We start from the raw sequence: 19,314 nt of genomic DNA, 5'->3' as shown, positions 1-19,314 counted from the left end.
TTTGTTTCTTTATTTTACAATATGTTTGAATTGCAAGCCTTTAGATGCTAACTTCCCTCTTCTTCTTTTAGCGATTCCTTCCCTTATTCACTTTCCCTGAACTAAGTCATAATCCTAGTTTAATGCTCAAGAGGTCTGGTAGCACTCAATATCCTTTACTGGCATTATATAATCTCACAATGTTTGAGAGAGTCCCTAGATAATTAAACTTGTTTACTCTTATACGTGATATTGCTAAGTAAAGGGTTTGCTGTTTTCTCAGATGAGAGCAACGAGGTAGATAGTTATGTTCAGCTTAACTACCCTAGACAGACTTATTAGATGTTATACACTATTTTATGTATGCTGGTATTTGCTACCTCTATGCTTCTCTACTATGGGATTATTTAGATATAATATTTTCAATTAAGTACTCACAGTATACCACCATTAAGATAGCCCCAAGTAACCCTTGTTTAATGTGTTTATTTTGGACAAATATATCTTATTATATTTATCTGGAGTGGGGTATTAGACTTCATTGTTGAGTTGCTAAGGTGATGTTTACTTATCTTTGTACACCTCATCCCCACTCATCAACCATGCAGCTCACCCAGATCTAACCCTAACACATAAAGTATTGCAGTATATAAGTCTATTTAGATTGAGCATCACTAAATAATTGGTATTTAACCCCTCGCTATAGAATACTTGTGGACCTGGCTCCTGTTTACAGAACTTAAAAAATCTGACTTTCTTTCAACCTAGACACTTATACAAATTTGAATCCTCACTACTTTATCTCTCAATATGGGCTTATATGCCATAAATATAGTTACTCCTTGAAGTAGTTTAGCACTTGGTAGACCATAGTCTCCAATACAATAAATTAAGATTCAGATACAGGGTTGCTTTTAGATTAAATTTGCAAGCTATAACTTATTCCACATATATCTTATAAAGCCTTAGTACTTCTATGATGTACAGAGATCCATAATCACCTCCTCTAGGTATGGAATATGGCTTAGCACACAGACAACGGACCTTTGTCAAACACATGTGGAGGTTAGGATTAGATGTAACTTCACTTTTGCCCCAATGTGTAATGTGGGCGATACGGGTACCCTGAAATAATTCTATTAAGAACTCTATTAAGAGCAATATAGCTTGATAACAGTTTTGACCCCCAAGTCATTGACCAAGCAGTTAAATTTGTTATATCTTTTAGTCTTTATGAGGTTATTCCGGTTAATAATTTACGTCTACAGACATAACCCACACTTTTGATGAGTCTCTGGATTACTCCCATTTATGGGCAACTCTTACTCAGAATTTCTTATTAGTCAGTTATTCCCCATCTACCTTCTTTGAATATACAGTTTTTGAAAGGAACCTTTATTCTGGGAAGTCTTACACACCTAACCATTAGGATGTTCTTTATTGAGCAATCACTCTCCAGGCTACTCTTGGGCCCTCTGTATCAACTAATAGGGACATATTCATAACCTGGACAACCCACTGTAGAATTTAATCTCTACACCCCACTCCTAGAATTAGTGACACCTTAACTAATTGAGTTACATATCTCTTCTTCATACTACTTTCTGATGCTCATATTATAGTTCCTTTTGCCCAGGATATAGTTAACGGACATATACTGGGGAAAGAACAAGGTTTTGAGGTTTTGGTTATATATATTTCCTTGATGTGTTAATGTTATATTTGTACCCGTTCAATATGATCTTGATACCTAATTATTATTATTTGTATACACTGTACCACACCAAAATCCATATTTCTGGCATATTCCAAGCAACAACCCACATCACTCTTCCTTGATGGTCTAAGAATGATATTCTAATTAACAGAATGTGGTTCTATATATCATTACAGCACTGTGAGATGAGACCAGCACAGGGCAATGCCTTCCTAAGCTTTGGTGCAAATTGATCAAGCTGGCGACCTCCAGCTCCACAATGTCAAACAAACAAAACTGTCCACAGCACCAATGTAATAAAAGGAATCTTCTTTATTGAATGTATAAAAGCATACAAGACAGGTATGCGACGTTTCGAGACCGCAGTCTCTTAATCCTGCATGATTAAGAGACTGCGGTCTCGAAACGTCGCATACCTGTCTTGTATGCTTTTATACATTCAATAAAGAAGATTCCTTTTATTACATTGGTGCTGTGGACAGTTTTGTTTGTTCTATATATCATGAGATATCCCCTGCAGCCATCCACTTACATACTACATTAGTTCTATAGGGACCCCAAGATAAAATCCTTATTGGACTCCATCATGATAAAATCTAGACACGCCCCCCCCTTACCCCTATTATTCTTGAGCAGCTCTTGCCTGCTGATATCCCCCTTCCCAATTTATATTTCTCATACATCATTACACTTTAACTACTTAAAAAAAGAAAAGAGATTTCACTAAATCTAGTCCATTCACTTACTTGGTTGTTCAACAAAGGTGTCATTTATAATCCTACAATTGAAATCGTACCTACAAAAGAGTTCTTAGATGCCTATCTCTCAGTTTCACAAATGTGTTGTAAAGCTTATTACATACCATATCAACCTACATACGATATGTGTAGCTTCTGTTATTGTAAACGGATAAAAGTCTTTTGTTGTTTGTATTTGAAATCTCAATAAAAATTATTTAAAAAAAAAAAAAAAAAGATAGGATACGCAATTGACGTAAGGGGATTTGCAGTAAGCTCGAGTGGCGGAAGAAAAGTGAGCGGTACACCTGTACCTGCCAGACTTGTAATACCAGCGGGCGTTAAAAAGCAGCGTTGGGACCTCTCTTTTTTGCTTTTTAAGGCTAACGCAAGACTCGTAATCTAGCCGATGGTTAGAGTACCAATTGGGAGCTGGAGGGAATTGCTGGTCCTGTATAGAAACTACTGATTAGGTCAGCAGCAGTTTCCTCCTGGTACCTGCAGTTTTCTGTGGCTCCTGAGATGTAATTTATCCCTTCGTGTGGGTTAAACACATAATCAAAAACTCGCCAGCAGTGAGATAAATCTCCTAAAATCTTTGGGAATTTTTTTTACACCATATATTGTAACATATGTGTCTCTCCTTCACAACCAGAGCCTGCATAGCAAAGTAAACATCTCTCAAGCTAAAATATGCTTTTCTAAAATTCTTTCAGGGGCAGAATTGACAACACTTAGATCATTTCACCTGAGCGGCGAGCTTTAGATCATTGGGAACATAGATTTGCAGCAGTGCTAATGGTAATATGACGTGCTGTAATAGTGTAACATTAGACATCATTTTTTCACTATATTGACTCATTAACCCCTTTTTGCGATTGCCACCCATGCTGTAGAAGCTGTAATTCTATATGCTTCCTACAGCCATGAAAGCCCCTGCAATGGATGATGTACAGGGCACGTTGGTCATCGCTAACGAGTTAAATGGAAAAATCACATTTCTTAGTGTCCCTTTAATATTCGCTAAACATATGGCAATGAATTGAATTATACTGAAAAGACACTGATTATTTAAAAAAAGCAACCTACATATTTACAATATTTTCCTGGTAATGTCAGACTAACAAATGTCCTTAGAGATTAGGGTCATCCTGGGAAATGCTAACCTAATGTTATAAAAGCTGTTATGCTGCTTTCACTAATAGACTAAGCCATAGATTCAGCCCACACAAACCACTTACACATAATGCCAGCATTTAATTGGGGTTAAATCTTAAATCCGTGAAATATTAATCATAAAGATGGAGTATGTGCATGTATTTGTGAACAAGCCTTATATAACTGCCACCTAACACACATATCACTGTAGGTCCCTCAATGCAATAACAACATATATCCCATTAAGATTGTATCACAAAATATAACAAAATATGGAAGTGGCACAGTACTTGTATATTGTATACATTTATTTTTAATTTTTTTTGGTATTGGGTACAACTGCTAAAAAAAATATTTTGGAATAATAATCTCCCAGTGGTTAATAATCTTATTGTTTATACTCATTTCAGAAATAATTTTAGAAATAATCAGTTTTATTTATATACAGTCAAAATTGTATTTGTACTTCTAAACTCACTAGGGTCTATCCCCTTGCCAAGTATATTACTTCTAATCCAGCGCTGCGGAATCTGTTGGCGCTCTACAAATACCTGATAATAATAATAATAATAATAATAATAATTTATAGGGTAAACCATTTCTAAATATTGTTGATGTTTTTGGTAACCATTTTTTGAGCCGCAGTTGGGTTTTCATAGTAACATAGTACTTGAATTATGTTCCTATATAAATAACAATATGTATTTACATAAAAAATTGTACTCAAACACATATCTCCATAATTCCAACTAGGCCTATGCCTAGGGCAGAAAAAAATATCACATATAAACAAAAAAAAGACGTTTTTTCATTACATACATTTTTTCATTTAATTTTGTAATGAATTTCATGTATCTTTACGTATCTCTATAGAGGTGATTACAGATAAGCATATTTTAAACGTTAAGGACAGGTTACCATAGCAATAGATTTGTTATGGCTCGATTATCGAGCCATAACAAATCTATTTGTTAGCTTACACCTACACAAAAAGAGCAACTGCACGCAATGCTCAAAAATGTAAATGGAAACCTGGTACTAAAATGGAGCCGTAAACTACTTTTATGTGCCGGTCACTTCTGTAGCTGAAGGCTCCATTTTTACCGACTAAATAGAAACTAGCCCTAGGTTTGTTTTTTAATGTAACTGTTATTAGACCATATAGCACTATGCATAAGATTATCACAGGTTCCCTGGGTTTCTTGAATGGAGTGGAGAGGATAATTAGCATTTCACACTCTTACTTCCCAAGCTCTAGCTTCTCTGGAATTATACTTTTGTTTTATAAAAATATGACTTTTTCTCATACTGTCAGAAGATCTGTGTATATATATATATATATATATATATATATATATATATATATATATATAATTTAATATATATATATGGTTGTGTACACCAAATAATTTTATTTTATTTGCAAAACTCCAGATGTCACTGTAACAGATCAACCCCCTCTCCCATTCATCAAAGGAATGGTTTTCAAGTTATCTTAGAAAGATCACTTCAAAAGACCTTATGGTCACTACCTGGAAATGTGTCATAAGATTTCCTACTTCTTACAAGAGAGTCTAAAAGTCTGACACAAGTGACAAGTTTTGTGGGATAGTGACCATTCACTCTTCGATGCAAATTGGTGCCTGCTGTGTCAGATAAACATGTACTGAACCAACTAAATACACATAGGACATCTGAATTCAAATTACCTACAGACATGAGAAAACTAAATCTCAGATAAAGAAATTATATATATAATATTCATGTAGTAAAGATACTCAAATGAATATATGTACTATATATATATTCAGACAACATATTAAATATGAATATAAAAATCTGGGAGATTATCTAGGCCTAGAAAGTTGAAAACCTGAAAGTTAAAATTCCAGCATGTCTTAACCTATGTATTTTTGGAAGCATAGAATGTTTTAAGGATTTAAAATGAACATTTTAACAACATTATTTCTTTCATTTCAGGCATCTAATAAGTACATATATAATTGGTATTTTAAACAATATCCTATGTTTTATATCCTCAAAAAGAAATATACAGAGATTAAATATTAATCTGTATTGGATAGTAATCCAATGTAGATATAATTATACGAAAATGACAGAGGTCTGCTGACCTCAAGGTATTTATAAGATATTAAGGTGATGGCTGAGAGAGTAAGTGAATTCAAGATGAAGATATTATAATCCTTTTAAATCGTTTCATAGAAAATATGATTTTAAACGCATTTTTATATATATATATACCAGTAAATCTCTCTGGTGTGTAATTTATCTTTGCAAACATGTATATGTATTTTAGAACTTGCCTTAATTGTAGCTAATAAGAGTTTATTTCATCTCAGATAACTTGGCATAGAAATTAACTGCTAAATTATATTATTCTATTGTTTAACTAAGCACTGTTAAAGTTAATGAATCCTATCTTGGCATCTCATTGTGATATTTAAAATTCAACTCTGGTTTGAGAGATTATTGTGAATAAGGTAATTTTTATGATCTTCGCATAGCATATTATAATAGTTTAAACTTGTATAGTTTTGATTCATATCTGGTTTCCTATAAATATAATTCAATGAGTCTATAAATTTTAACTAATATAAAGAATTTAGGAATTTACATTCATTTTATTGTTTGGTATATGCATTTTTATTGGGGGGTTTATTTTAAAGAATAATTATTAATTATAACCCGGCCATATACTGACAATACCCTCTTTTTTTTCTTTTTGGCATATTGTCTTCAGTTCATTCCTCTTGGGTATTCCTCTTAGTTAACATAGCTTGCCCTTATTTATCCAGATACCTCCCAACATTTACAGAGGACAGGGAGATGACTGGCACTTGTGGGAAGTGGTCCACTTTTGTTTTTTGGGCAGAGCCATGAAAGGAGGGACAAGACTAACCTATCTATTAGTTAATGTGTCTATTAGACACAGTTGTTATAGTACCTGGAGCCCACAATGCTTTTAGAAATATACAAATTATTTATATTTCTTTATATAACAGATGAAGGAAAAATAAATTTTTAAATCCCTAATCTACAAAGATAATAACTTACAGATGAAATGACTTATAATACCTCCTGAAGCTTGGGGTGGGGGCCTGTTCTCTCGCAGTCTGTATCAGCATCTCTCCCTTCATGTATTTATCACTGACACCGCCAGTCAGAATGCCCCTACTACAGACTCACAACATGGAGTGAGGTTCAGGATTTAGGGGGATATTAGGAACTTAGGATATTTTGCCAGTGGGTCCACTGCCCCTGAGGTCCCCCTTAAGGGATGCCAATGCTCACCCATATGTGCCAACATTGATGGTGGATAGGAGGCCTACTTCTCGCAGTGAGAGAAATACAAAAATCTACTGTGATGCTTTTAAAGATGTATAATATATACTCCAGCCTACCAATGTTGTTTAAAAATTAATTTTAACCTACATTTTCTTTATAGAGAGAGGGAACCACAACGGCAAAAATGCCTAGAGAAAATTAAAGTCATAACTTGGCACTGTCTGCGGCTGAACCTTGGGGGGCATGTTGTGGGTGGAGTCAGGAAGTCTCTTGAAACTAAGACAATTGCCCTAATATGGAAGCTGCAAGGGGCAGACCTCTAAACCTGTAGCAATTTCACATCCTTGACGGCTGGAAGGTATGCATCATCCATGTTTATATATAGTGTTAATGGTTATTATTATTATTATTATTATTAATTATTAATAATAACCATCAATTATTATTATTATTATTATTAATAATGCTAATACTACTATGAATAGTAATAATAATAAAACTAATAATAATACTACTACTATTACTACTACTTCTAAGAATAGTAATACTAATAATAGTAATAATAATGTTACTATTACTACTGCTACTACTAATAATACTAATAATCTTAATAATAATACTAATACTAATAACAATAGCAATAATAATAATAATGCTTCTGCTACAACAACAACTACTACTACTACTACTACTACTACTACTACTACTACTACTACTACTACTAATAATAATAATAATAATAATAATAATAATAATAATAATAATAATAATAATGTTACTACTACTACTACTACTACTGCTGCTACTACTACTACTACTACTACTACTAATAATAATAATAATAATAATAATAATAATAATGTTACTACTACTACTACTACTACTAATAATAATAATAATAATAATAAATATAATATTATTAATAATAATAATGTTACTGCTACTATTTCTACTACTAATAATAATATTACTACTATTACTAATAATAATAATGATAACAATAATAATAATGTTACTACTACTACTACTACTACTAATAATAATAATAATAATAATATTAATAATATAAATAATATAAATAATATAAATAGTAATAATAATAATAATAATAATAATAGCTTTGCAAACTAATAATAATAATAATTATACAAATAATAATAATAATAATAATAATAATAATAATAATGTTACTATTACAACTTATAATAATAATAATACTACAAATAATTATAATAATAATAAAAAATAGTAATAATAATAATAATAATAATGTCACTACTACTACTACTACTACTAATAATAATAATAAAATAATACAAATAATTATAATAATAATAAAAGTAATAATAATAATAATAATAATAATAATAAAAATAATAATAATAATAAAACATTTTGTATAGAACAATGAGATTTATCTCTAAATATAATTGATACCACAGTTTGCAATCTGAGTGTCACATTAAATATTCTGAGGGAAATAATAATTAGACGCTGCTTCATGTACAGTAAATTTTATTTTAAGGTCATTTAAGACTAAAGCAAACACCTTCCAAATATGATTATCTGAATAAACACCATATCATTTTTTTCCCTCCCAATTAGAGGTTGCACAAGATGTAAAAATAACAGAAGAACATTCTCTGAGCCTCACGACTGTTGAATAAACAATCTAGTCTTGGCGTAGTTGCAAACTGTGCATTGCCAATAAAATCAACAACTTCTATCTCCTGCCATTAATTTTAAAACACAGGGCTCTAGATATTAATTTCATACAATCACTATCACAGAAACTAGTATATAACCATTTATGGCAGTGGTAGTTAAAGTACATGTGATCTGTAATTCTTGGAACATAATACTGAGTAAAGATGCTTGTTTGAGGCTATTTTTATTTTAATTGCCTAATTAAACCATTTACTCTTCTAGCTATTGTATATGCAAATGTACAGAAGGACATTCTATTTTATAAAATTTTGGAATAATCAACCCAAAAAATCAGCAAGTTGCCAAATGAAATAGCATTTAAACCTAAAAATGCTGGCTTTGTGGCTTCAGTTTAGTTTTTTTAGTTTTTATCTCATAATTTTACTTCAGGGATCAAAGAGTATGGAAATTCAAAATGAGACATGCAGATAACACATGGGATTTTAAGAGACTTCAATTTTATTACACACAAACATGCAGGAACTCTCAAAGTCTAAAGTCCACCAGGCGCTCTTCCTCACTTACACACACATGCAGGAACTCTCAAAGTCCAAAGTCCACCAGTCACTCTTCCTCACTTACACACAAATGCAGGAAGTCTCTAAGTCTACCAGGCACCCTTTCACCCACTCACACACATGCAGGAACTCTCAAATTCTAACATCTACCAGCCACTCTTCCTCGCTTACACACACACATGCAGGAACAATCAAAGTGTAACGTCCACCAGGCACTCTTCCTCGCTTACACACACATGCAGAAACTCTAAAAGTATAACATTCACCAGTCACTCATCCACCCACTCACACACATGGAGGATTTCTCAAAGTCTAAAGTCCACCGGTCATTCTTCCTCACTTACACACACATGCAGGAAGTTTCAAAGTCTAATGTCCACCAGGCACCCTTCCACCCACTCACACACATGCAGGAACTCTCAAAGTCTAGAGTACATCAGTGACTCTTCCTTGCTTACACACACATGCAGCAACTCTCTAAGTCTAAAGTCAACCAGTCACTAGTGATGTCGCGAATAGTTCGCCGGCGAATAGTTCCCGGTGAACATAGCATGTTTGCATTCGCTGCGGCGGTCGAACAAATGCGATGTTCAATCCGCCCCCTATTCGTCATCATTGAGTAAACTTTGACCCTGTATCTCACAGTCGGCAGACACATTCCAGCCAATCAGCAGCAAACCCTCCCTCCCAAACCCTCCCAGCTCCTGGCCAGCAGCAATTTTAGATTCATTCGGAAGCTGCATTGTTAGTGAGAGGAGGGACAGTGTAGCTGCTGGTGATTTAATAGGGAAATTGATAGCTAGGCTAGTGTATTCAGTGTCCACTACAGTCCTGAAGGACTCATCTGATCTCTGCTGTAAGGACAGCACCCCAAAAAGCCCTTTTTAGGGCTAGAACATCATTTTTTTTCCCTGTGTAATCTAATTGCAGTTGCCTGCCTGACAAGCCACTTGCCCAGTGCCACCACTGATATCTGGTGTAACAGTAGTGTAAATTTAAAAAAAACAAAACTTTTTTGACTGTGAAACGTCAGTCTGCTAGTGTAATCTAATTGCAGTTGCCTGCCTGCCAGCGTGTGTGCCAGGCCCACTTGCCCAGTGCCACCACTCATATCTGTTGTAACAGTAGTGTAAATTAAAAAAAAAAAACTTTTTTGACTGTGAAACATCAGTCTGCTTGTGTAATCTAATTGCAGTTGCCTGCCTGCCAGTGTGTGTGCAAGGCCCACTTGCCCAGTGCCACCACTTATATCTGGTGTAACATTAGTGTAAATTTAAAAAAAAAAACTTTTTTGACTGTGAAACATCAGTCTGCTAGTGTAATCTAATTGAAGTTGCCTGCCTGTCAGTGTGTGTGCCAGGCGCACTTGCCCAGTGCCACCACTTATATCTGGTGTAACAGTAGTGTAAATTTAAAAAAAAGAAACTTTTTTGACTGTGAAACATCAGTCTGCTAGTGTAATCTAATTGCAGTTGCCTGCCTGCCAGCGTGTGTGCCAGGCCCACTTGCCCAATGCCACCACTCATATCTGGTGAAACAGTAGTGTAAATTAAAAAAAAAAAAACTTTTTTTGACTGTGAAATATCAGTCTGCTAGTGTAATCTAATTGCAGTTGCCTGCCTGCCAGCGTGTGTGCCAGGCCCACTTGCTCAGTGCCACCACTCATATCTGTTGTAACAGTAGTGTAAATTTAAAAAAAATAAAAAATTTGACTGTGAAACATCAGTCTGCTTGTGTAATCTAATTGCAGTTGCCTGCCTGCCAGTGTGTGTGCCAGGCCCACTTGCCCAGTGCCACCACTCATATTTGGTGTAACAGTAGTGTAAAGTTTTTTAAAAAAATTTTTGACTGTGAAACATCAGTCTGCTAGGATAATCTAATTGCAGTTGCCTGCCTGTCAGTGTGTGTGCCAGGCCCACTTGCCCAGTGCCACCACTTATATCTGGTGTAACAGTAGTGTAAATTTAAAAAAAAAAAAAACTTTTTTGACTGTGAAACATCAGTCTGCTAGTGTAATCTAATTGCAGTTGCCTGCCTGCCAGCATGTGTGCCAGGCCCACTTGCCCAGTGCCACCACTCATATCTGGTGTAACAGTAGTGTAAATTTAAAAAAGAAAAAAACTTTTTTGACTGTGAAACATCAGTCTGCTTGTGTAATCTAATTGCAGTTGCCTGCCTGCCTGCCAGTGTGTGTGCCAGGCCCACTTGCCCAGTGCCACCACTCATATCTGCTGTAACAGTAGTATAAAATTAAAAAAAAATAATTTTCGACTGTGAAACATCAGTCTGCTAGTGTAATCTAATTTCAGTTGCCAGCGTCTGTGCCAGGCTCACAGCGTATACTGTGCCCACTTGCCCAGTGCCACCACTCATATCTTGTTTAATAGTAGTGTAAGTGAACATTTAAAAACAAAAAAAACCTTTTGGACTGTGAAACATCAGTTTGCTTTTTTGTGTCAGGCTCACAGCGTATACTGTGCCCACTTGCCCAGTGCCACCACTCATATCTTGTTTATTAGTAGTGTAAGTGTACATTTAAAAAAATAAAAACTTTTTGGACTGTGAAACATCAGTCTGCTTTTTTGTTTCAGGCTCACAGCTTATACTGTGCCCACTTGCCCAGTGCCACCACTCATATCTTGTTTAATAGTAGTGTAAGTGTACATTTAAAAACAAATGACAGGCAGAGGCAGGCCTCCCTTTGGCCCTAGAATAATGCCCAGTGTTCAGAGGCCACGTCCCATGAACTCGAAAAGTTCTGAGGAAATAGTTGACTAATTAGCACAGGACACCCAATCTTCTATAGCTTCCGCTCCGAACCTTGACGCATCATCCTCCTCCATCTTATCTTCGGGCACCTCTCAAGTTACCACTCGCCCTCCTGCCACCACCACCAACACTAGCACCACAGCCGCTTCACTTGATCTGTCATAGGAGTTTTTTACACATCATTTGGAAGAAATGAGTGATGCGCAACCATCATTGACAGAGGATGTAGATAACAGTGATATGTCTCAGTCAGGCAGCATTACAGACATGGACGTATGGTGTGATGATGATGATGTTGTACCCGCTGCTGCTTCCTTTGTTGATTTGTCAGATACAGGGGAAAGTTCAGATGGGGAGACAGAGAGGAGGAGGAGGAGACGAGTTGGAAGCAGGGGGAGGTCGTCGCAAGGAGCTAGTGGCACAGTCAGACAGCATGCATCGGCACCCTGGGTCAGCCAGACAGCACGCCAATCAATGCTTGCTGTTGCCACCACCAGAATGCCGTCATCGCAGAGCTCAGTAGTATGGAATTTTTTTTGTGTGTCTGCCTCTGACAACAGCGATGCCATTTGCAACCTGTGCCAAAAGAATCTGAGTCATGGGAAGTCCAACACCCACCTAGGTACTACTGCTTTGCGAAGGCTCATGATCGCACATCACAAATGCCTATGGGATCAACACATGAGTAGAAGCAGCATACAAACTCAAAGCTGCCATCCTCCTCCTGATCCAGCATCTTCAGCCACGTCAACCACTGCTGTCCTCCTTGCCCCCTCTCAACCATCCACCACTGTAGCTATTGGGACACCGCAGTGGAAGGTACCCAGACGAAATTTCTTTGCACAAAATCCCCAACCTGTACTCGATTGTGCGAAAGGAAGTAATGGCATGTCTGGCACACAGTGTTGGGGCAAGGGTCCATATGACCACTGATAGCTGGTCTGCAAAGCATGGTCAGGGAAGGTATAACACCTACACTGTGCATTGGGTAAACCTGCTGACGGCTGCCAAGCATGGAATGCGTGGCTCTGTAGAGGATGAGTTGGTGACACCGCCACGACTTGCAGGCAGGCCTGCTGCCACCTCCTCTACTCCTCCTACTCCATCCTCTTCCATAACCTCCTTGGCTGAGTCCTCTTCTGCTTCTGCATCTTGCTCCACATCAACAGCACCCCCCCAGCTCCCCAGGTACTATTCCACATCCCGGATACGGCAGTGTCACGCCGTCTTGGGGTTGACTTGCCTGAAAGCAGAGAGTCACACTGGACAAGCACTCCTGTCCACTCTGAACACACAGGTGGATCAGTGGCTGACTCCGCACCAACTGGAGATCGGCAAAGTGGTTTCTGACAACGGAAGTAATTTGGTGGCGGCATTGAACTTGGGCAAGTTGACACATGTGCTGTGCATGGCACATGTGTGTAATCTGATCGCACAACGCTTTGTGCATAAGTACCCAGGCTTACAGGACGTCCTGAAGCAGGCCAGGAAGGTGAGTGGCCATTTGAGGCATTCCTACACGGCCATGGCGCACTTTTCCAATATCCAGCGGTGAAACAACATGCCAGTGAGGCGCTTGATTTGCGACAGCCTGACACGTTGGAATTCAATACTCCTAATGTTCGACCGCCTGCTCCAACAAGAAAAAGCCATTAACGAGTATTTGTATGACCAGGGTGCTAGGACAGCCTCTGCGGAGCTGGGATTTTTTTTGCCACATTACTGGACGCTCATGTGCAATGCCTGTAGGCTCATGCGTCCTTTTGAGGAGGTGACAAACCTAGTCAGTCACACCGAAGGCACCATCAGCGACATCATACCATTTGTTTTCTTCCTGGAGCGTGCCCTGCGAAGAGTGCTGGATCAGGCCGTAGATGAGCGTGAAGAGGAAGAGGAAGAGTTGTGGTCACCATCACCACCAGAAACAGCCTTATCAGCATCGCTTGCTGGACCAGTGGCAACGCTGAGGAAGAGGAGTCAGAGGAGGAATGTGGCTTTGAGGAGGAGGAGGAAGACCAACCACAACAGGCATCCCAGGGTGCTCGTTGTCACATATCTGGTACCCGTGGTGTTGTTCATGGCTGGGGGGATGAAGATACCTTCAGTGAGATCACTGAGGATGAGGAACGGAACATGAGTAGCTCTGCATCCAACCTTGTGCAAATGGGGTCTTTCATGCTGTCGTGCCGGTTGAGTGACCCTCGTATAAAAAAGCTGAAGGAGAACGACTTGTACTGGTTGTCCAGGCTACTAGATCCCCGGTATAAGCATAAAGTACCTGAAATGTTACCGAATTACCGCAAGTCGGAAAGGATTCAGCAGTTCCAAAATAAATTAAAAAGTATGCTTTACACAGCGTATAAGGGTGATGTCACAGCACAACGGGAATCTAACAGGGGAAGAGCTGAAAGTAATCCTCTGACTCCCACAACCACGCCGGCAAGGACAGGACGCTTTACAGACGTGTTGTTGATGGAGGACATGCAGAGCTTTTTAACTCCTATGCATCGCCACAGCCCTTCGGGGTCCACCCTCAGAGAATGACTCGAACGACAGGTAGCAGACTACCTCGCCTTAACTGCAGATCTCGACACTCTGAGGAGCGATGAACCCCTTGACTACTGGGTGTGCAGGCTTGACCTGTGGCCTGAGCTATCCCAATTTGCGATAGAGCTTCTGGCCTGCCCCGCTTCAAGTGTCCTGTCAGAGAGGACCTTCAGTGCAGCAGGAGGTATTGTCACTGAGAAGAGAAGTTGCCTAGGTCAAAAAAGTCTAGATTACCTCACCTTTATTAAGATGAATGAGGGATAAATCCCGAAGGGACTGACATTGGGCGATACATTCGAGTAAAAAAGGCCTTATTAGGTGAGCTGCCTTGGGCTAAAAATGGTCCACACGGTGCTGTATTTTATCTTCGAATGCCGGATGACTTGTGTGATTTATCCGCCACCAACTAGGGTTCAATCCGCAAAGTTTTAGGGCACTTTCTACCTGGGAAACAAACATCAATTTTTCTGGCATGTGCATTTTTGCTGCAACAATAACTAATTTTTCAGGCATGTGTACATGCCTAATTTTTCTGGCCTCTGGTGCAGCACTGTGGCTTCAAAAACCAAACCAATAAAAAAGGCACATAACAGGGATTAAACTGATAGGAATAGTACTACTTAACACACCACTCCTATCTGGTGGCACATTAGATTGCACGCGCAGTGCCCCAAATTTGAAGTAGGAGGACCGACCGAGCATTTTTCTCCATCTCCCGGTTCCTAAAATCCATGCCATATACACGTCCCCTGATAGGGGATGTAACAGGGATTAAACTGATTAGAATAGTACTACTTAACACACCACTCCTATCTGGTGGCACAGTAGATTGCTTAGCGCAGTGCCCCAAATTTGAAGTAGGAGGACTGACCAAGCATCTTTTTCCATCTCCCGGTTCCTAAAATCCATGCCATATACACGTCTCCTGGCGCTGCAACTGCCTCTTTGAACCTTACCATGGGTCCCAGACGCACGTCTTGTAATTCTGTGTCTGGGAAATTATCTATCTATCTATTAAATCTATCTATTTATCTATCAAATCTATCTATCTATCTATCTATCGTATCTATCAAATGTATTTATTGCATCTATTGATCTATCTATCTAATCTATGTATCTATCTATCTATCTATCTATCTATCAAATCTATCTATCTCATGGTCGGACTGTTATCTGACATCCACTTGTGTTTCGGCCAAATGTCCATCGGCTAAAAGTCCGGCCACGATTGCATGCGCAGTGCCCCAAATTTTAAGTAGGAGGACCGACCAAGCATCTTTTTCTATCTCCCGGTTCCTAAAATCCATGCCATATACACGTCCCCTGATAGGGGATGGAACAGGGATTAAACTGATAGGAAGACCAAACACAGCAGGTGTCCCAGGGGGCTTGTTGTCACCTTTCGGGGACCCTTGGTGTTGTACGTGGCTGGGTGGAGGAAGAGACCTTCAATGACATCAGTGAGGACAAGGAATGGGATATGGCTAGCTTGGTATCCAACCTTGTGCAAATGGGGAGTTTGCAGTTGTGCAAATGGACTGTTTGCAGTTGTTTGCGGTGCGTTAAACGGGGAATTTGGTCTGTCACTGTGAAGCGGGTGTAACCCTTACACTACCTGATCGATACAAAATCATACCTGATGTTTTAAAGCACGTTATTCCAAACAATTTTGGAATGTTAGGTGATTTATGCCCTTTATGGATTAAAACCAGAATCTGCATCAACTATGTAATTTTACGTGGGAGTTTTGCCATGGATCCCCCTCTGGCATGCCACAGTCCAGGTGTTAGTACCCTTGAAACAACTTTTCCATCACTATTGTGGCCAGAAAGAGTCCCTGTGGGTTTTAAATTTCGCCTGCCTATTGAAGTCAATGGCGGTTCACCCAGTTCGCCTGTTCGCGAACATTTGCGGACGTTCGCGTTGCTTACACACACATGCAGGAACTCTCAAAGTCTAAAGTCCACCAGTCACCCTTCCACCCACTCACACACTTGCAGGAACTCTCAAATTCTAACATCAACCAGGCACTCTTCCTTTCTTACACACACATGCAGGAACAATCAAAGTGTAAAGTCCACCAGGCACTCTTCCAGACACTCACACACATGAAGAAACTCTCAAAATCTAACTTCCACCAGGCACTCTTCCTCACTTACACACATGCAGAAACTCTCAACTGATAATGTCCATCATGCGCTCTTCCACCCACTCACCCACATGCAGGCACTTACAAAGTCTAATGTCCACCAGTCACCCTTCGTTGCTTACACACACATGCAGGAACTCTTAAAGTCTAATGTATACCAGGCACCCTTCCACCCACTCACACACATGCAGGAACTCTTAAAGTCTAACGTCCACCAGGCACTCTTCCTCACTTACACACACATGCAGGAAGTCTCTAAGTCTACCAGGCACCCTTTCACCCACTCACACACATGCAGGAACTCTCAAATTCTAACGTCCACCAGGCACTCTTCCTTGCTTACACACACATGCAGGAACAATCAAAGTGTAACGTCCACCAGGCACTCTTCCTCGTTTACACACACATGTAGAAACTCTAAAAGTATAACGTTCATCAGTCACTTGTCCACCTACTCAAACATGGAGGATTTCTCAAAGTCTATAGTACAGCAGTTACTCTTCCTTGCTTACACACACATGCAGGAACTCTCAAAGTCTAAAGTCCACCAGTCACCCTTCCTCACTTACACACACATGCAGGAAGTCTCAAAGTCTAATGTCCACCAGGCACCCTTCCACCCACTCACACACATGCAGGAACTCTCAAAGTATAGCGTCCACCAGTCACTCTTCCTTGCTTACACACACATGCAGGAACTCTAATGTACACCAGGCACACTTCCACCCACTCACACACATGCAGGAAATTTCAAATTCTAACATCAATGAGGCACTCTTCCTTGCTTACACACACATGCAGGAACAATCAAAGTGTAAAGTCCACCAGAAACTCTTCCAGACACTCACACACATGAAGGAACTCTCAAAATCTAACTTCCACCAGGCACTCTTCCTCACTTACACACATGCAGAAACTCTCAACTGATAATGTCCACCAGGCACTCTTCCACCCACTCACCCACATGCAGGCACTTACAAAGTCTAATGTCCACAAGTCACCCTTCCTTGCTTACACACACACACATGCAGGAACTCTTAAAGTCTAATGTCCACCAGGCACCCTTCCACCCACTCACACACCTGCAGGAACTCTCAAAGTCTAGAGTCCACCAGTCACTCTTCCTTGCTTACACACACATGCAATAAGTCTTAAAGTCTAATGTACACCAGACACCCTTCCACCCACTCACACACATGCAGGAACTCTCAAATTCTAACATCAACCAGGCACTCTTCCTTGCTTACACACACATGCAGGAACATTCAAGGTGTAAAGTCCACCAGGCACTCTTCCAGACACTTACACACATGAAGAAACTCTCAAAATCTAACTTCCACCAGGCACTCTTCCTCACTTACACACATGCAGGAACTCTTAACTGATAATGTCCACAAGGCACTCTTCCACCCACTCACACACATGCAGGCACTCACAAAGTCTAATGTACACCAATCACGTTTCCTTGCTTACACACATATGCAGGAACTCTAAATGTCTAATGTACACCAGGCATCACACACACACGCAGGAACAATCAAAGTGTAAGGTCCACCAGGCACTCTTCCAGACACTCACACACATGAAGGAACTTTCAAAATCTAACTTCCACCAGGCTCTTCCTCACTTACACACATGCAGGAACTCTCAAGTGATAATGTCCACCAGGCGCTCTTCCATCCACTCACCCACATGCAGGCACTTACAAAGTCTAATGTCCACCAGTCACCCTTGCTTACTGACACACACACACATGCAGGAACTCTTAAAGTCTAACGTCCACTAGGCACTCTTCTTCACTTAAACACAAATGCAGGAACAATCAAAGTGTAAGGTCCACCAGGCACTCTTCCAGACACTCATACACATGAAACAACTCTCAAAATCTAACTTCCACCAGGCACTTTTCCTCACTTACACACATGCAGGAACTCTCAAAGGCTAATGTCCACCAGTCACTCTTCCACCCACACACCCACATGCAGGCACTCACAATGTCTAATGTCCACTAGTCACTCTTCCACCCACTCACACTAATGCAGGAACTCTCAAAGTCCAACAGGCCCTCTTACTTGCTTTCACACACATGCAGGCACTCTCAAAGTCTATCTAGGCACTCTTCCTCACTTACACATACATACAAGAACTCTCAAAGTCTAACGTCCAATAGTTACTCGTCCACCCACTCACACAGGTGCTCTTCCCTTCCATTTGCACACACCAAAGTCTTATGCTACTTTTACAAAACTTTATTCCTCTCCATTGCAGACATTTGGCTTACATTTCACATGGTCTCATGCTTCCTTTCACTGTATCCTCTTCTTCAGAGTCACTCTGTCTATCCAAACAGTAACCACAATGCATTTCAGAACCACAACCCTTCCTTATTTTTAACTTTGCATTTGAATGTTGTTTTATGGTTTAATATTTAATTATAACATTTCTTAACTATTCATAAGCTGTCTTTTTAACCGCTTCATGCTGGGCACAATTGTTTAACATCGGAATGACGTTCTGAAATAAACACTTGCTTTAAAACCCAAATCACGTGATCATCAATGCGATCACATGATTTCAAGGCCTGGATCGCATCATGGGGGACTGCCTACAATGCTAGGAATGCCCCCAAGTCTAAGTTCCCATTAAATTAAAGGAGGAGGGTGAAGGACACCAAAAAAGGTAGAATATTCCATGCCGTCCTAACGGTATCAAACGATTAATTCATAA

Source organism: Bombina bombina, chromosome 5 (assembly GCF_027579735.1).
Source record: "Bombina bombina isolate aBomBom1 chromosome 5, aBomBom1.pri, whole genome shotgun sequence".
NCBI classification, from domain to species: domain Eukaryota; kingdom Metazoa; phylum Chordata; class Amphibia; order Anura; family Bombinatoridae; genus Bombina; species Bombina bombina.
The sequence above is the reverse complement of the archived record's forward strand: the minus strand, read 5'-3'. Positions refer to the sequence as shown.